Source organism: Toxorhynchites rutilus, chromosome 2 (assembly GCF_029784135.1).
Source record: "Toxorhynchites rutilus septentrionalis strain SRP chromosome 2, ASM2978413v1, whole genome shotgun sequence".
In the NCBI taxonomy this organism is placed as follows: Eukaryota; Metazoa; Arthropoda; class Insecta; order Diptera; family Culicidae; genus Toxorhynchites; species Toxorhynchites rutilus.
In genome coordinates, this window is record NC_073745.1 from 272,499,936 (window position 1) to 272,519,817 (window position 19,882).

Here is a 19,882-nt window from a genome sequence, read left to right on the forward strand (position 1 = left end):
GGAGTCTTCATACAAAAATGCCTTATATTCCAAAAACTATAAAAGATAGAAAGTTGATGTCTGCGACAAAAGTTTATATTTTAACAAGATCTAAAACTTTGTCGAATACATTATATCGCTATCTTTAACTTTAAACAAAATTAGGATAAGTTGTATTTTTTTCAAAGAGAATATGAAAAAGTTGTTGTTCGAAAAACTTTTTCCCTGTAAAGTGCCCATCTTCCGATGTATGGACGGCTTGTTAGAAATTGTAAGGGTCATTCATATATATATATATATTTTTTTTTGGGAATTTAATAAAAAATACGTTTTTGAGAAAATTGAATTTTAATTTTTTAAATAACTTTTTTGTCAGCAAAATTTTTTCCAAAAATTTTTTTGTATTTTTTTTGTAAAAATTTAAACAATTTCCTACATTTCATCCTTTGACAAGAATTTTGTAGGTATCATAATTTTTAAGTAGGGGGTCTCCGTAGCCACATTGGTTGCGCGTTCGTTTAGTAAGCGATCGATCGTGAGTTCCAAACTTAGGGCCCTCATTGACCATCTTTGTGTTGTTACAGAATAACTACGTCCACGCAACAATCATCAGCGATGGAGATCGATCCACGGTGGAAATAAGGTCGATTCATCCATACAACTGCTCTGCTCTGCAAGACACATCGGGCTGCTGTTCTATAAATAACTCAACAATGATCAATCAATTGTCTCCGCTGTCCGGTCTAACTGGATAATGGAAGAACAAAAGGAAAACTCTTACGCCTAAATGGCTACTGTGTAAATGTGTACCATATGCAATGGTATAGTAGGGAATACTCTTACGCCGAAAAATGGCAACTGTGTAATGTGCTAATTATAGATATGATAAACATGTGACATGTACACGGCTCTGTTACAGCTAAAATGCTAATGAGCCTAGAATGAAACAAAAGGGATGAAAAAAATAGTTTTTAAGTTATAATTTAAGTAATATATTTTTTTTTAATAAGAAAAAAATATGGCTTTTTCCAAAAAGTAGTCTAATTCCTTTTCGAATATTTCAAGTATACAAAGTTGCTTAAATGACCCATGTCTTTACACCCACAACGTTTCACTGCTATCTGAGATGGTGCTACCAACTCCCAAGACGAGTTGGCATGAAATTCGTCTATAGAATAGTCAAGAATGCTATACGAGAAAAAAAACTATGCGATCTAATGGAGGAATTATATTGACCGAATGTCAGTGCCAAAACTATAATTTCTCAATATTTTTAGTAGAGAATGTGGATAGTCTTTTTGTGAGGCCGACTGAAACTGGTGAGACAGGATAAAGGCAATGATGCGAATCAGAGAAATATGGAAATCACTAACCCATTAAATAGCCATCAACCGCAGACTCTACCACTTAATCAATTCTTTTACCATCAAATTATTCTCTCAAGGTCGAAAAGAAAACGCAATCCAAAAGACCAAGAAGCAATCTGGATAGCGCTGGGTATCAGTTCGAACTTTATCCCGCAGAATGACGGGTAATGAATAAGCCTTTTTTTGACCAATGCGGCCTATTAATGGCTTTTCTTTATTGAAAATAATCAATGATGATTATCGCAAACGTGTTTGAAAAAACCAACGCCACAACTTTGTCTGCGATCGATTTTTTTTTCGTCTGAAGTGTAAATTTATCGAACCATTTTTGATTCATGAATCGATACCATAATTCGGCATGTTCTTTGTTTTTCAGTTATCATTTACTGAAGTGAGACAAACAACCGGCGTCTTACAGCACAAAATCAACCTTCAAACAACCTTTTTGAGATAGGTCGACAAATACATAGAAAGTACAGTTTTACATAATTTTTCATTAGGTTACTTTAGCACCAAAGCAACAAAATGCCCCATATTCGCGTTGACAGTATTAAGCTTTGCGTTCCGCTTTGTGAAGAGAAAATGGTAATGGATTTGATTCAATTTGATATGGAGAAAATTTCTTAAAAAATACGGATGTCGACGCTACACCTTCGTCATTGCGGATTGGGATTCGTTGTTCACCTCGCTGAAAGGTAGCGGTAGAGCGAGTGACGCATGATGGATTCAACCTAGGCTCGTTACAACAACTTAATTTCGACGACTTCGTGCAGAACGTGAGAGTTGTTTGTGGACCTTCAATTTACCCGGTAAGCCATCCGGTTAGTCAAATATGCGTGATTATTGATTTGGGCCGGCTTTTCCCTCACAACTGATCAGGTTTTCAGGTTCATTTTTCTATTTCCATTCCTTTAGAAAATAACTATTTTATTTACTATTTTATTCTTCCAGCTCATTCTACATCGATCCCGTTTGCAAACTCTTGCCTCTCGCTTCAATTGCTTGTTTCGCTAAATTTCAACCGGAACCTTCGCTGTCACTACGATTTTCATTGACACTGTCCAGTGTTTACAATACGTATCATGCAAATTCAATAATTTTACAACAGAATAACATAAATTTGTACACCTGTACGAAAACATTGTGATCAACATAAAAGATCTACAATTCATTATGAAGCATGATCCTCGGATATACAGGATGCCAAGGGTTAGATTTTTTTCCCCCGAAGCGGGATCTGCCGTACCTCGTTATTCAGCTGTTTTTGTTTTGATTGCGACACATGTTTATTGTTTACTTGTAATCGATAGGCTGACCAAATAGTTCCGGACTATAAACGGGACACGTATACAAAAAAACCAAAAACCCATTTTTTTAAGAATTTTATTGAATGAATAAAACCGAACAATTAAACATTTTTATTGTACAGCCTCATTTTTATACAGGCTCAGCTAGCCGGCAAACTTCGTTCCGCCCAAAATTTGTTTTTTTGTTATCAATACCTTCAAACATTCACGTTTTCTTGCTAAGCGCAAGTTCATGAGTCCAATCGCAGAACTGTTCATTGATTGATCTTCTAATCGATCCCGTTGAATGTACTTTTTACTAAAAAAAAATCCTAGTACTTCTACCAAAACTCATCATTATAATAATTTCAGATTATTTTCAAACACAATTCTCGTTCAAGATTTTTCAACCACTTGCGAATAACATGTTTCTCCGTTACATGGAATAAATGTTTGATACAGAAAATATGATGGAATAATGACAGACCCCTCCCCTCTTCACCCCTGAGAGAGGGGAAGGAATTCACCATAGAAACGTTTCGCGCCCCCTAAAATCTTCACATGCCAAATTTGGTTTCGTTTGCTTGATTAATTCTCAAGTAATGCAGAAATTTGTGTTTCATTTGTTTGGCAGCCCCCCTTAGAGAGGGGGTGGAGTGTCTAACCACCATAGAAACATTCATTGCATTTATTGAAATCTCCATATACCTAATTTGGTTTCATTTGCTTGATTTATTCTCGAGTAATGTAGAAATTTGTGTTTCATTTGTATGGCAGCCCCCCCTTAGAGAAAGGAGGAGTATCTAACCACCATAAAAACATTTATTGCATTTTTTTAAATCTCCATATGACTAATTTGGTTTCATTTGCACGATTAATTCTCGAGTAATGTAGAAATTTGTGTTTCATTTGTATGGCAGCCCCCCCTTAGAGAAAGGACGAGTATCTAACCACCATAGAAACATTTATTGCATGTTTTTAAATCTCCATATGCCTAATTTGGTTTCATTTGCACGATTAATTCTCGAGTAATGTAGAAATTTGTGTTTCATTTACCTCCCCCCCCCCCCCTAGAGAGAGGAGGAGTATCTAACCACCATAAAATCATTCATTGTACCCTAAAACCTCCATATACCTAATTTGGTTGCATTTGCTTGATTAATTCTCGAGTAATGTAGAAACTTGTGTTTTATTTGTGTTGTATGGCAGCCCCTCCCCCTTAGAGAGGGGAGTGGAGAGTCTAACCACCATAGAAACATTCATTGCACCCTGAAACCTCCATATGCCTAATTTGGTTGCATTTGCTTGATTAATTCTCGAGTAATGTAGAAATTTGTCTTTTATTTGTATGGCAGCCCCTCCTTAGAGAGGGGCAGGGGTCTCAAACTATCATGAAAACCTTCCCCGGCCCCAACAACCCCTACATACCAATTTTCATGTCGATCAGTTCAGTAGTTTCCGAGTCTATAAGAATCAGAAAGACAGACAGACAGACAGACAGAAATCCATTTTTATATATATAGATAGAAAATTCCATGCCAATCCGATATGGTGGTTCTCAGATTCCGTTAAAATTGCTAGTTTTGTTCCTTATCGCAAAATATTAAACCAGAACTTTTTGGATAAAATGGGAAAAAAATAATTTCTCAATCCACCCTAATTAAAAAATCCAAAAATAAATTCTTTTTTGTACCTCATTTGTTCTCTAGTAGGAAAAAAATTCAGACAATTTCTCATAAATTTTGTCACAATTCAGATAAAAGTTCTATTTGACAATAATATGTGATTTCAACTATGAGTTGTGACTTTCCAGTTGTCCACATACTGTTCATCACGGATAAATCATTCCAGCTGATGTGGTACTACTAGACACACATAAAATATAATAAGTAAGCTATGTGACACTATAGAAATTCATTTTCCATTTCTGAGAATATTTGCACCCAACGATTCGCAACTGGCAAGGATTATTAATTCCACCACCACCTTATCTCATCAATTTTTATTACTTTAGTTGTTGCGCACTCATCAAATAGCAAGTTTCCGTTTATCAGGAAAAGAAGTTTTTTACTAATGCTACTTTGAATGGTCGGTTAAGAGTGGACTTCAAGAAATTTCATTTATACTGTAGTGCGTTTAGTAGACTAACTTTTCCTTTTTTAATTTACTCCACCACAGTATCGTAAAATTATCCACAGTTTAAAAATATTTCGTGATTCATCTGATTCAACTAAACTGTCAAGACCTCTTTGCTCCCCACAAGTCAGAAATACTTTTATGTTGAAGAGTTCTTTTTTTATAAATAAAATTAAACATTTTTATGAAGAATAAACTTACAGGCTCAGTTCTATAAATTTAAATTTGGTCTAACCGGTACAACAAATCCCGCACCAGTACAATGGGTAGATCCGGGCCCTCGGGCCCAAAGAGAGTTTTCTAAATTCGATTTGGCTACAAGATATACCTCGCGCGACCAAACAACATGCTCAATGTAGTGATAACCTTCACCACAATTACTGATACTGTTGCTGGTAAGATTGATACGAAACAAAAGCGCGTCTAAGGAACAGTGATTGGATATGAGTCGGGAGAAGCTGCGAATGAAGTCCCGATTGAATAACAGACCTTTGAACCATGGTTTGATGCTATTCTTGGGGAGAATCGAGTTGAAGACAATTTGACGTTGATAAGAATTCTAATAAAACCATCAAAATTAACGGCAATATCAGTGGCAGACACATCGTCTCTTTCAACTAGACGAATAAATGTTTGAAAGGTCATCAACTGATGTCTCTGGTTGAAAGCATCATAGTTTTAAACATCGGTTTTCAGTTGAATCCCATAGTACAACAGGACACTTTTCTTGTGAAAGAAAATAAGAGCGCAATTCTTTAAAAATATTAAGAATCCTCTCGATAGAAGCTCCAAGAGAAAGGAATCGTGTGTTAGCCTGCTCAAGCAATTTAGCATCATGTTCACCGACGAAATCATGTTTTCCATGTTCACTTATACAACCAGGATCTCTTGTTGATTAGGTTCAAAAATGTAAACTGTTAGAGCAGTGGTTTTCAACCTTTTTTGCTCCATTCCCCCCTTTACGAAAATTAATTCCAGTGCTTCCCCTCTATCAGTATTTAGTAAGAGTCTGTAGCATATCAGTAAAATGATAGATTACAAACGGTTTTCAAGCTATATTCGCAACAAATTTGATTTTATACTTGTATCTGATTACAAAAAAGGTATATAAAATCAGTATGGCACCTGCGGCTTAAAGATTTCCGCCAACATTGTAATTCTTGAGAACGTTGTCGAAAAGCACACCTTATGTCATCTTCGATATCCATTCTGTTATGATGTTTTGTATCCATCGGCAGCATTGTAGAAAACCCAGATTCACATAAATACTACACAAAAGACAACAACGTTCGTAACGCTTATTCCGCATATACTCCGCAAAATTGATCATTTGTAGATCGATGAGTTTGTTCTGAAAGTGATCCGAAACATTCGTCACTGCCTGTCGAATGGGATTTCAAACCTTGTCCAAATCATGTTCTTTGATATATGAAAAATATGTTTCAAGTTTAACTTGTTGTAAAAAATCTTGACAAATGCTGTACGATTTCCTTTTCAATTGTCTTCTGTACTGTTTCGTCGTCTGTTCCATCATCATTCACTGACGAAATTCTTTCAAACATTGTAAAGTGGTCTAATTGAATATTACATTTCAGATTTGGAAATGTTTGCCAAGGAACGCAAACTTTAGCGTATCCAAGAAAGTTTTGTGACAATTTTTGCTAATCATTGTAATCTTCAATGCAAAGTAAATATGCAATATTCCCTTGCATAATTCCCCCCTTTTGATGATCAAATTCCCCACTAGGAGGGAAGTCCCCACCGGTTGAAAATCACTGTATTAGAGCAATTGATATGAAAATGTTCATATACAAGCTGTTTCAAGCTAATGTAGACGAGAAGCCAAAAATACTTTCCGGTGCCATTTCTATTCTGTAGGAATAAATATTAGCTTTAAAAAATAGGCGACATCAACATCATGTAATATGATCAGCTGTTTTAAAAACTGTTTTACCAGATCAAATATTCGAACGCTATATCGAGTATACATATTCTTCCAATTGTTGACAATGTTGAATAGCAAAGAAGCTTGGAATATCCATGCACAATGATGTGTAAAGAAATCCAGTTATTGAAATATTTCGTAAAATCTAACGATATCAAAATATTACTCCAAATCATTAGGCGAAATACAGTTAAGTGTTAAAATTTTGCCCCTCAGAAGCAGGGCCCGAAATCTTTAAAGATGAACAATTTAAATCGGTTTTCCTCCCAATAGCTTCGCTTCGACTATGACTACTTTGGCATTCGCCGTCAACATGTTTTGAATTGACTAGAAAATGGATTGACGAGCGTTGAGAACGGGGATGCCTGATGAACTATCTAGCAAATGATTATTCTAATTGACGTGACTAATGAATACAATTCTGCCTCTTCATTCAACCTGATTTCAATCCACACTTCCACTCCTCCCTCGTGACCCGCGTACACAATCTTATTTTAACGTTCATACAGGGTGGCGCATAACTGCTCAAACCAACGAACTTAGACAGTTATCAGGTGTGCTATAAAGATCCTCGCGTTAGTATTAGTAAATAGCGTACAAAATAGCCTGCAGTTTGGGAGGAATTCTAAACAAAATTTTAGTTCACTTCGTCTCCGAGTTCAATTTTATGAAAAAAAAACATCCAGAAAATGGATTTATATCAACAAAATTTACAAACTTGTCAGTGTTTCTGAAAACAACACTCCACCCTATTTTATATATGTGAGTAATTTTCGTGTATGATACAAACAAAGATCTTGCTCCCCTGCAGTACATGTCAAACCACGTTGAACTCAAATATCGATACATGCACACGGGATGCATGAGAGAGAGAAACGAATTCATTTTGGAGGGAGTCACTTCAATATGCATTGAAGTCTATTTGACGGGGAAGAATGAACCGAGATAGTCGAGTCGTAGAGTGAGATAGCAACTAAACGCCCGAATTACTGTTGATTCATGTTGACGGAGAAACTGCTGGAAGAAACCAAAACTCCTTTTCAATTGAATACAAAGGCGAATTTCTTCATAGTCCGTTGACTATTCTCAGTTGAATATGACTTTGCCAAGGCCTGCTCTGCAGTTCGCTGGAGTATAAAAATCGGTGTTTGAGTTTCTACATTAACCGACTCAAATCGAAAAAGTCAAAATTCGAGCTGTTCAATAAGAAACGTTAACTAAGAGTTTAGTGAAAGTGTGATGAGGGACTTAAGGAAAGACATCTCCATCCAACCATGAAACGACGAAGGATTAATTATTTCTGTTTAAATTTCATCTTTTTCTATCTAATTTGTTTATTATTTTAGGCTCATCAGTATTTTAGCTGTAACAGAGCCGGAATTTAATCGTGTACATTAGAGTGCCAATGAAAATGGTCATCTCTAATTTCAAAAAGTTACCCCATAAAAAAAAAGTTCACCACCTCGAAAAAACACTCTATGCTAAAGTGACCAGATGGTCAGAGGTCTAACGCGGGAAACAAAAAACAAAACGTTATGCATATACGTTATGTGAACATAAACCATAGTTTAGCGAGTCTAAACTGATCAGTATTATTTCTTTCTGAGTATCGGCACTCAGTTGTGATTTTTCGGTGGTTTAGATTTTGTTTATGCCCGAAAATCACTCGCTCAATCAGAGCATTTACGCCTAGCAAGCACAATTCAAATTCTACAATTTTCTTCAAATTACCGAATGGAATGCACGAAAATTCCAATTCATTTTTCATCGATTTTAGTGTTAACGTAGGCATTCAAAAAAATGGACTAATTTCGGATGGCGATGAAAGATAATTTATAGGAACAAATTTTCTTCAAATCTCACGTTTATTAAGTGTACAACAAAAATGCAGCACTATCAAGCAACTTGATGATTTTTCCATACTGCAAGCTCCACCCCACAGCGAAGTAGTTGGACATCGTGAGGCACTTTGTGTCCGCCATATATAGCCGATCTGGTATTTACATTATCATCTCTTTGCCGCTCCTTAAGCCGGGAGATCGAAGCAACCGACCAAACGGTGGAAAATAATCTGGCCAAAGTGGACATTTTTATGCGGAAGCGTCAGACGAGACCGGCCGTATCTGAGAAGCAGGAGGAGTAGCTTGAGGTGCTGGTGAAAAACTTCATTCCGGCGAAAGAAGTGAAAAACTTCTTTTCGCACTCATAATGACAGACGAGACGTACTTGATGCTAGAATTCAACGAATGGCAGGGGACCGGGTACTTTACGTTCTCCAGATAAGCGATGACCTCGAATATATCATTCACATCAAGTTCTCGAAGAAGGTCCTTCTCTGACAGGCGTGAAGGGAATGTCCAAGCCGCTCTTCTTTCGAGTCATATGGTAAACGGGGAACGAGTACGAAGTGCTTGCCGAAACTTGCGAAGGTGATGTGGTCTTTATGCCGAAACGGGGATCATCACCTTCTGAAGGATGAATCGGCTGGAGATAAACATTATCGCGAAGATCACCAACCTTCTCAACATTCCCTAGCTGCGCCCGATATGAAACTTTTAGGCGAATCGCCAAAATAGAGAGACAGACGACCACCAAAGCCAGGAAAAGGTAAAATAACACGCCAATATACATCTATTCATCGGCCATGGTTCAGGTTCCGGCCAACTTCCGTAAGACCGCCCAGCGCTTCATTTACGATACTTCATCAAACAACTCTGCCTCTTTCTGTCGTGTATACACTAGTTATTCCGGCTTATTTAAAACGTTAAGCCCTGACCAAGCTAGGGGACCAAAAATGAACTTTTCGTCTAACTCACGTTGGTTCCTGCGGATCGATAGGGGACCTTTATAAAAATCATTTTCCAATTTTGTTGCTGTCGCTTCCAGTTGACACTCTCTAAACAAAAAGCACAATGTCGGTGCGATCAAACCAGCGCTCTTGAACAGTCTGCCAAATAAAAGTTTTTTTTTCAAGTTCATCCATTTAAGAAAATCAACATAATCAAATTGTGATATTGAAATATTGATATCGCGGGACATTTTCGTTTCTTTTGCCAAATGCGGGACGTTTCGCGGGACGGAATCTTACGCGGGACATTTTGTTGAAATGCGGGACTGTCCCGCGTAACGCGGGACGTCTGGTCAGTTTACTCTATGCGAAATATCAGCTCAATCGGACTTAACCCTTTCATTACGGCAGTGTACTCCGTCGGAATGTACGAAGCACTGCACCAAAAAGTATGCTAATCGCGCTGGTGTGATCGAAGTGCAGTATCACTACCATGTCGTGTAAAGACGACGCTCGTAGTGAAAGGGTTAAGAGAGAGTGGCGCAAAGCAGTCAAAGTTTAAGTTTTTTGAAAATCGAAAAATCACCCAAGGAGGGAATAAAGGAAATCGGGGTTTTCGAAAAAAAAAATTCGATGCCGAATGTTTTAAAATTGCATGAAACGTCGAGATCCAGTGTCATCTCGAAACAAAAACAATTGTCCAAAATCGACACTCTAGGACTTTTTCTTCGGAATACGAGACGAAACGTATGGTTTTAGGTACAAATAAAAATAGTTATCTGAATTTTTCATTCGGAACTTGCTGTGAAATGTTGATTTTCACGATAATATACCCTATGCAAGATATTAGCTCATTCGAACTTCATTTATTAGTGTCACAGACGTTAAAATTTGAGTTTTTTGAAAAACGAAAGGTCACCGAAAAACAGGGTTTTCATAGAGGCGAATGAACTGCAAAAGTTTAAAGCCTCTTAAAAACAAAGAAAGAAGAAGAAGGGTTTTCAAAAAAAATTGTTGATGACAAAGGCCTTAAAATTGCATTACTCGTCGAGATTTACTGTTATCTGTCCCAGAGTCACAAAGTGTCGATGAAGGCGAATGAACTGGAAAGTTTAGAGCCTCTTTAAAACAAAAAAGATGAAGAAGAGTGTCGATTTTTGACAATCTTTTTTTTTCGAGATGACACTAGATCTCGACGTTTCATGCAATTTTAAGACATTTGGCATCAAATTTTTTTTTCGAAAACCCCGATTTCCTTTATAATCATTTTTAATCTAGGCGATTGCCCAATGGTGCCAAAAAGCTCTCTGAGCTGATCCAGAAATTACCAACCGGTTTGGAGGCACTAAGGAGGGATTCCATTGAGGTAACATTGAACGGCAAGCTGTACCGACCCGTTGGCTGTATGGATAAAACACGACCTTTTCGACACCTTAAATATGTAGAAGGGTATCGTCTCGTCTCGATGCACAAATTGTGTGTAGCGTGCGAAACTATCGCAGGCTAAATGTTGCCTCCGTTGAATCCCAACCTATGTAGTTCCATCTGGTGTAGAAAGACGGTCCTAAAATTTTAATCACTATGTTGAGACTGTCGTTTATTCATCTGATGAGAATTTGCTTAAGTGGTGCTTAATGAAAACGACATCATACGTCGTGTGACATCTATAAGGGCAGCCAACACATAAATAATGTCCAATTCTGAACCCTTGGTGATATCGAACGCAAAACCGGTATTGGCAAATTTGTACAATTTGTTACTAAACAACACAAATTAGGCTAATCAACCACGTCTAATTTTGGAAATCCAAATTGAATGTCCCACTCCGCAAGCACAAAATAAACAATTAATGGTGCTAATTCACGATTTTGAATTTTGAACACCCTCTGTATGCACATTTGAATGTAAATATTTGAATCATCACTCAGAATGACACACTTAGATGATCTGCCACATTGAAATATACTGATTCACGCATGCTTGATAAATTAATTGATTCCGGAACATCATCAATCAGTGCATACAATAGCTCTTTGACGTGGATATTAATTTATTTCAGCTTCTCATCCACATTGTATTGTTCTCAACCTATCTCAACAAAGAGACCGCATTTGCTGAAAAAGCCGGTACCGCACTTGAAAACAAGAAATATAAACACACCGTATTACATATATGACCTATCGGTCAGTACCTCGTTCAGCGAAATCACGCGACTTTACGATAAGCTGCTATGCGACGACTGCAAGCGACTGATCAGCGGAAATTTCCATTCAACCCGTTCGCGTTCGCTTTTATGTACTTTCTGCTAATGTTTTATTTACTTTTTTTTCGTATGTGGTAAACATTAAAACTATCCGCCCGTTTCGTTGCAGAATGCTACCCTGACGAAGACGGCTGTTTAACATTCGTGCCGGTTCTGCAATGTTTTTCGCCGAGTTCTTTCTTTTTTTTTGAGCAAAACAAAGAACAAATCGTGGCGCTTCGAACGCGCCTCCTTGCAACAGCAGCAACAGCAGCAGTAGTAGAAGAATAAATCACACAGATGTAAATAATTCTTCACGCTGTCACGTCTTCCATATAAAAACGTCGCAAGATAACACACAGAATTAATGATCAGCACGTGCTTATACGAAGATATTGACCTGACTTGTTTCAATTCTTCTCTGTATGAACTATTGAAATTCCAAAAACGAACATCACAGCGTTAAAATACAAAAACCAGATCGCTTTGAAACCTGTCCATTTGCTTCCAATACAGACGCACCTAACAGTCCATCATCATCCAAAAGGCGAGGGCACAATCGATTTACTCATTCGAGAGCTACTACAAACAGAATAGAATCGTTGCCTCTTCGTATGTATTTATGACTTTGCACTGATTGTACGGTCCAAATTATACACCACAAACCCAAACCGTTTTGCAGTTTACTCTTCGTATCGTATTATTGTATCGCATTTCAATTATGAACCTATGAAGAAGTAGAAAAAAAGCCACAAAACGGGTGTACGAACCTTATCGATTGGTTAATTCACGCGATGGGGCGAAACGAACTGTGTAGCTTCACTAACGAGTATCACTAGACTGAGCCGAGACACGTCGAACCCGCCGATGTCTATTGGTATCCGATACGCGATACATGTCGCTGTCGAACATGAGTGCGCAAACGCGTGAACGCGTCGTCGTCGCTCGTCGTTGCTGTGTTGCACGTGTACCGTGTTGCACGTGTACCGTGTTGCACGTGTACCGTGTTGCACGTGGTCATACTGTACGCAAGTTGGAAAGTATACACAAGTGTGTAAGAAAGTTTACCGTGTCATCGGCTGAAATGTGCGTGGTCTTCCGAAAATAGGAAACGGAATATGGTGTGTTGTATTTGACAAATGTTTGTCTGACTTTTGTGGGAATATGTAAATTATCCAACGATTTCGACATGTTTTTTTCTAAAAAAATTCACACTTGACTACACCGCGTCACATCTAGAGTAAGACTTCAAGATTTTATCTCATTGTTCTATTTAACTGAAAATGAATGCTAGTTCCTTGGAAGTATTCTAGAGCAACATGTCAAAAAGGCCTCACTCGAAAATGTAAACAACCATCTATCCATATAATTAACAAAAACTACTAAGAATAGATAGAAAACACGTAAAAATCATATTGAAAAAACGGCCTAACTTATAGTGCTTAATTTTTTAGACAGACCCTTTTGATGCCAAAGGGTCTAACTACAATTGATAATATGAAAAGTTAGGCCCCTTTTATTGAATGCATCCGTTTTTCATTTTCTGTACTTTCACAGATGTAAGAAGGTATAGCTGATCAAATTAAATCGTGTCAACTAAATTTTCATTATGGAGTGCAAAAGGATTACAAATGTCATAGTAGATATATTTCCAATTCGTGTTTATAAATACGCTGAATATGTTTTGTTTGCAGAAGCGAGCGAGATTATCTTCAATGAAGAACAATATTAAAACTGGTGTTGTTTGCGAACTCCTACCGAAGCGCAATATGTGGAAGTGGTCACTAGCTTACCGTCATCAGAAAATCGAATCACAAGTGTGGGAGCAATGTTATTGATGCTATCGGAATGAAAATATCAACAGACAACGGATTTCTCCACAAGATCTATATTTTGTGCATTTCCTACCTGAAACACGCACACATCTCCCGGCAACAGGCTGTTGGCAATATTGGTTCGATTCTGGCTGCCAAGCAGGTCGCTAAGATTGAAAATATTGGGAAGAAAATAGAAGCAACATGCATTCCGATGGGGAACGGCCAGATACTCATCAGAAAGATTCGTATGAAGTAGCGTTCCAGCAGGTACTGGATGGGATAACAGAATTGTCTGCAAAGCAGAACAATACAGTCCAAGAGAAGCGCAAGCAACGAGAAGGTACAGTTTTCCTGTCATAAAAAAAATATGAAAATATTTCAGGTTACAACAGTGGACTCTAGGAAGTTATGATGAAGACTATTAGAAAAGTGGGTGAATTTATATTTTTGTTCTTTTCAAGTTCAAATATTGATACTGATGAATATTCTGATGTCCATGATCCAGGTTTTGACCACTTAGTTTCCCGAAAACGAATAGAAAGCAGAAATCGAAAAGAAAAGGCTTATAAATCAGAATCGCATATAATACCAAACAAAGTATGTATCGTGTATATTTGAAATCACATTAAATGTAAAATCTCGATTTTAAATACCATTGTCAAATTAAGTCGCAATTCGGTATAATAAACATCAATTTTATGATGCACATTGTCGTAAAACATATTTAATCCGCATCATGTGCGTATATTACGCTGATGCAGTTTGTGTGTCGTATAAGCGTATAATTTAAATCGATTCAGTACTGTAGTGAATCGTGTTGCATGCTGAAGAAAATCATGAAACAGTGAATCATATTAGATCCTAATAAAGAACATATTACATCATATTGAAATGTCAATGAAATGTTGATGCACTCGAAAGTTTTAACCTCTGTTGAATTAAATTTCAGATAGCCGCGCGAGATGGCTGGTGGGTGATAATCCAGACGACCGGAGTTCGAACCCACATCGGAGCAGTTTTCACTAAACATTAATCTGTGCCATTTTAAACATTCATATTCCACTCCCAACACAAGCCAATCAAACAATTATTATTTCTACAAACATACATACAAACATACATGTACATGTACACGATTAAAACACGGCTCTGTTACAGCCTAAATGCTAATGAGTCTAATAAATAAATAAATGGGATAAAAAATCTCAACTAAGTACTGATTAAAATAACGTATGTAATTATACGTTTGTCAACAGTCATTGAAGATTGTAACTGCTTGAATATATCATCGCCAAGAACTTTCATTTCTCACGGGAAAGGACGAAGCTAATCCAATTGAAAGTTTCATCCCTTTTATTTCACCAACATGGATGGTTCCATCTTCCGAAAAAAATGTAGTATGAAAGGTTGCAAAAAAGGCCATAGCCACGCTTCTGATACTTATTTTTTATTTGAATCGTATTTCAATTGTATAGTTTAATTAGTAATTCGTGATGTGATTCCATCATCATCAATTATTGAAAACTAGTCGGTTTCCCCATAAATGAGTTTCACAATGTACCATTTTAAAGATGACATGGGGAAATATCTGAAGAAATGATTCATTCTGGGTAATGACTATTAGCGCATTGGTCAGTGCGGCAAAAGTTAATCGACACGAGAAAGGTTAGAATAAGAGATTAGCATTTTAAGGAAAAATAACCAGAAAACAACGGTGCTCTATGTATTTAAGAATTATGAGAATAAGAATAAGAACATGAAGAAACTTAGTTTTCGTGCACGAATACAAAACCAGGCTACGTTGGAAATTGTATGAAAACGTTCACGATATCATGGGTACAGAGTAATTATTCATTCTGTTCATTGTATATTCTATCTATTTCGCAACTGGAGTGTTTGGATTTTTTTTTTGCAAGCTTATAATACCATTCTGTTTAAACGCAAAAGACTGAAATTCCCTATTTTAATTTTTCTTAATTTTGTTTCTAGAATCTCAGAATATCCCATGAATCATTCGAATCGATAAATGTATCATGATTGATAAAATGTTTCTGCTTGCGGCTCCAGGAAATCCGATGTGCGTATCAGCTGTTTCCATGCAACATAATCCAATGCTACTCAACTAACAAACAGCGGTCCGTGCGTCATCGATATGTCGCTTCTATGCTATCGAATGCTGCACCACCTACTCACAGCTGGTGGCTTTCCCAGTGTATGTGCGTGCAAGCATACAGTTTAACATATGTGCGGGATTCGCTCTCCATGCACACATTTGGATGAATTGCAACATGATATGTATGTAAGCACTTGTGTACATCTGGTTTGGGCCAGTTTATTCCAATTTATATATATATATATAATATTTTTTGCATGGTTCATAGCATGAAGTAGTATCTAATATAGTGGGAATAAATGTTTCAATAAGATGAAGATAATGAATTGGCTTAAGACGTTTGGATAACGGATTTTCAGGTTTGATGCGATTGGTTCACTGCAACCAGTGCAATGGATTGTTCTGGAAGGGGCCAAACTTGAACTACCAAAAAAGGTTTTCTTCTTAAACATGTGGTATGATGAGCATTAGTTTCTTGAATGTATGTGCAAAAATTTTCAGTAATTCCTAGCGTTAAATTTCTAGAAAAAAAATAGGAATAAAATAGGTCAAAATGCGAGGTGCAGCATAAGATTTCAAATTCAAATGTAAGGTTTTGTTCATTAGTTAGTTTTTACTATTGTTAATCAAAGTTATGAGACGTAACACATGACTATCATTTAGTTCGCTACAGCTTTCGTGCTTTTTCTACAAGTAGTTTCTCATCATCTTATATTTAATTAGTGTTGTGTACTTGCTGGTTTACTAATGTATTTTTCAAAAGCATATTATTTTCAAAAAGAATAGTATAATATGAATATAGCGAATAATGTTTTTGTTTTGCGGTATCGCAAAGGTAATTTCAATTAGACCCGAATTATTTCATATAGTCTTGCAAAGATGGTATGATTTTCTCCTGATTCTTATGTCCGAAATCTGAATGGCGGCAGAGTGATTGGTCGAGACAAAGATCATTATCAAAATTGATATTTTAATTGATTTTGTTTGAGTCTGAATTATTGAACGAAGAAAGCTTGTAGAACCGATGAACCCAAGTTTTCATAACGTTTCGCCTAATTCGATCTTTTTTATGTCCATACGTGTCGATAATTGAGACAACATAAAGAAAGTCCTCTTTTTCGGGTTCACGAAAAAGTCTCCGAACCTCCCCGTTGGGAGCATTTGTGTGTTTTGGGAGAAGCTAAACACACTCAATGAGTTTAAACAACCTTTAACTAATCTAACTAACCTCTAAAACAATTTTTTCATTTTCTTTTTTTTTTATTTTACATTATATGTCATTAGGCACTATTCCCTTTTTTAGGCGTATTAGTATCCTACTGTTATAAATATCCACTGTAGAGTTATTTCAAAAAGTTCGATGAGTTTTGAAGTATTCTCCGAAATGATAAGAAGCTAATTAATTTTTATTATGTGTCTGCCGTGAAGGAGATTGTGTGAATTTAGGAGTGTTTGGGCTTCATACTGACTTTTTGTAAATTTTTCAAGTCAACTACTTTTTATCAAAATAGGTTACTTCACACACAATAAGAAAAATTTGAACAAATGGAAACAAAACAATATATTTAAATTAATAGCCTTAGGCGGTTCTAGATCTCTCCGGTATGTCCCCAACATTATTCATTTTTCAATCGAAACTAAAGTAATAACATCAAATTTTATAGAACTAAAAACAGAAACCATTCATTCATCGTTATTTCAAAGAAACTCTCTTATTTTATTGTTAATACTGCTCATCAGTTTGCGTACACCTTCTTGAGCAGTGGTCGCAGATTGAACATTTAGCTGAATAATTCACTTTTGTTAAAGTATGAGCCTACCTCCAGTAGCGTTTGTTTGTTGTTAAATGCTACGAATCATGACACAGCTGAGAACGGGAGATTTCTGTTTCGGTTAGTACTTCATGATATTAAAGCAGGTGAACCACAACGTCGTGATCGCTTTCGGTGCTGTAAGTTTATCACCTCCTTTGTCTCTGATTCGCTAAATATTGAGCCCCCATGCATTTTGAAGCAGCAGAATCATACGTACTACGCGAGGTGAATGATTTATATTCTGTTACTACAACTAAACCCGATTCAATGTCTTCATAGTCGACCCCATTAGTATCATATGTATCATTAGTATATTCGTTCCGTTTGATTTTTTTTCAAATTAACACTTTCGAACATCAACGTTTTCTTACTAAGCGAAAGTCCTTGGTTTCAAGCCCTGAAACATTCTTTGACTATTTTTTATTTGCTTTGTTCAAGGCTAGAGGCGACTGAACCTTCACACCAATGGAACGAAATAACAATTCCGTCAACAATTTATTTTGGAACTAGCTGACCCGGCAAACTTCGTCCCGCCCAACATTTGTTTTTTGTTATCAATTCAAACATTCACGTTTTCTTACTATGAGCAAGTTCATGAGTCCAATCGCAGAACTGTTCATTGATTTACCTTTTACTATAAAATGTCTAGTATTTCTAACAAAACTCATCATCATCATAATATCAGATTACTTTCAGACACAATTCTCGTTCAATATTTTTCAACCACTTGCAAATAACATGTTTCTCCGTTACATGGAACAAATGTTTTATACAGAAAATATGATAGACAGTCCTAAATCGGACAATTCCTTCCTCGAGTTCTGCTCTTATCAACATATTCGACGATATTTTTTATTGATATAGACAGAAGGAGATATAGAAATGCGTTTCATCACATTAAAATACATTTCCAGTTTCGAACAAAGTTCAATTTCGCTAACGCAAACATCAAATGGACGAACAGAATACAACATATGGGAATTTAATTTTCCGAATTTTCCCTTTTTTCTTCAGAGTTTTTCGAAAATTTTCGCTAACGCATGTCATGTTTGGTTGGAATATTTTTAGTTGAAATATGTGTAATATTTTTATGGGACCCCCTCTCCATCCACTGTAAAAACATCCCCCCCCTCTCAGAAAGGTGTGAGGAGTGTTGAACCACTTTAGAAATGTTTCTTGCCCCCTAAAACCTCTACATACCAAATTTAGATCAGTTTGCTTGATTAGTTCTTGAATTATACAGAAATGTATGTTTCATTTGTATGGCAGTCCCCCTCACCTCAGAGAGAGGGGAGGAGTGTCTATTCACCATGGAAATGTTTCGTGTTTTCGTGTAACATTCGCATGATAAATTCGGCTCCATTTGCTTGATCAGTTGTCGGATTATGCAGAAATTTGTCTTTCATTTGTATGGCAGCTGCCCCTTAGAGAGGGGGAGTGGAGAGTCTAACCACCACAGAAACATTTATTGCACCCTAAAACCTTCATATGACTAATTTGGTTTCATTTGCTTGAACAATTTTCGAGTAATGCAGAAATTTGTGTTTCATTTGTATGGCAGCCTTCCCCCCCCCCCTTTTAGAGAGGGGGTGGAGAGTCTAACCACCATAGAATCATTTATTGCACCCTAAAACCTTCACATGGTAAATTTGGTTTCATTTGCTTGATTAATTCTCGAGTAATGCAGAAATTTCTGTTTTATTCTTATGGCAGCCCCACCTAAGAGAGGGAGGGAGGTGTATCTAACCAGCATAGAAACATTTATTGCATCCTACAACCTCCACATGCAAAATTTGGTTCCATTTGCTTGAGTTTTTCTCGAGTAATGCAGAAATTGAGTTTCATTTGTACGGCAGCCCCGCCTTAGAGAAGGGGGTGGAGAGTTCAACCACCACAGAAACATTTATTGCACCCTCAAACCTTAATATGCCTAATCTGGTTTCATTTGCTTGATTAATTCTCGTGTAATACAGAAAGTTGTGTTTCATTTGTATGACAGTTCACCACCCAATTATTTGGTTTCATTTGCTTGAATAAATTTCGAGTAATGCAGAAATTTGTGTTTCATTTGTATGGCAGCCCCCCCATTAGAGAGGGGGGTGGAGAGTCTAGGTACCATAGAAACATTTATTGCACCCTTAAACCCCCACATGCAAAATTTGGTTTCATTTGTTTTGATTAATTCTCGAGTAATACAGAAATTTGTGTTTCATTTGCATGCCAGCCCCTCCTTAGAGAAGGGGGTGGAGAGTCTAACCATCATAGAAACATTTATTGCACCCTGAAACCTCAATATGCCTAATTTAGTTGCCCTTAGAGAGGAGGGTGGAGAGTTTAGCTACCATAGAAACATTTATTGCACCCTAAAACCTCAATATGCCTAATTTGGTTTCAT

General features: G+C 36.8%; 1 protein-coding gene across 6 annotated transcripts in view; it reads right to left on the reverse strand.

Moving 5' to 3' along the window:
* Positions 1–12,673, reverse strand: part of LOC129768720 (uncharacterized) — a 75,040-nt gene extending 62,367 nt beyond the window's left edge. For 2 of the 6 annotated variants that reach the window (XM_055770547.1, XM_055770540.1), the window contains exon 1: positions 12,514–12,673. The gene's annotated coding sequence lies outside the window, so the exon portion shown is untranslated. The other 4 variants (XM_055770546.1, XM_055770544.1, XM_055770543.1 and 1 more) reach the window with 4 other exon arrangements.
* Positions 12,674–19,882: the final 7,209 nt, after the last annotated feature.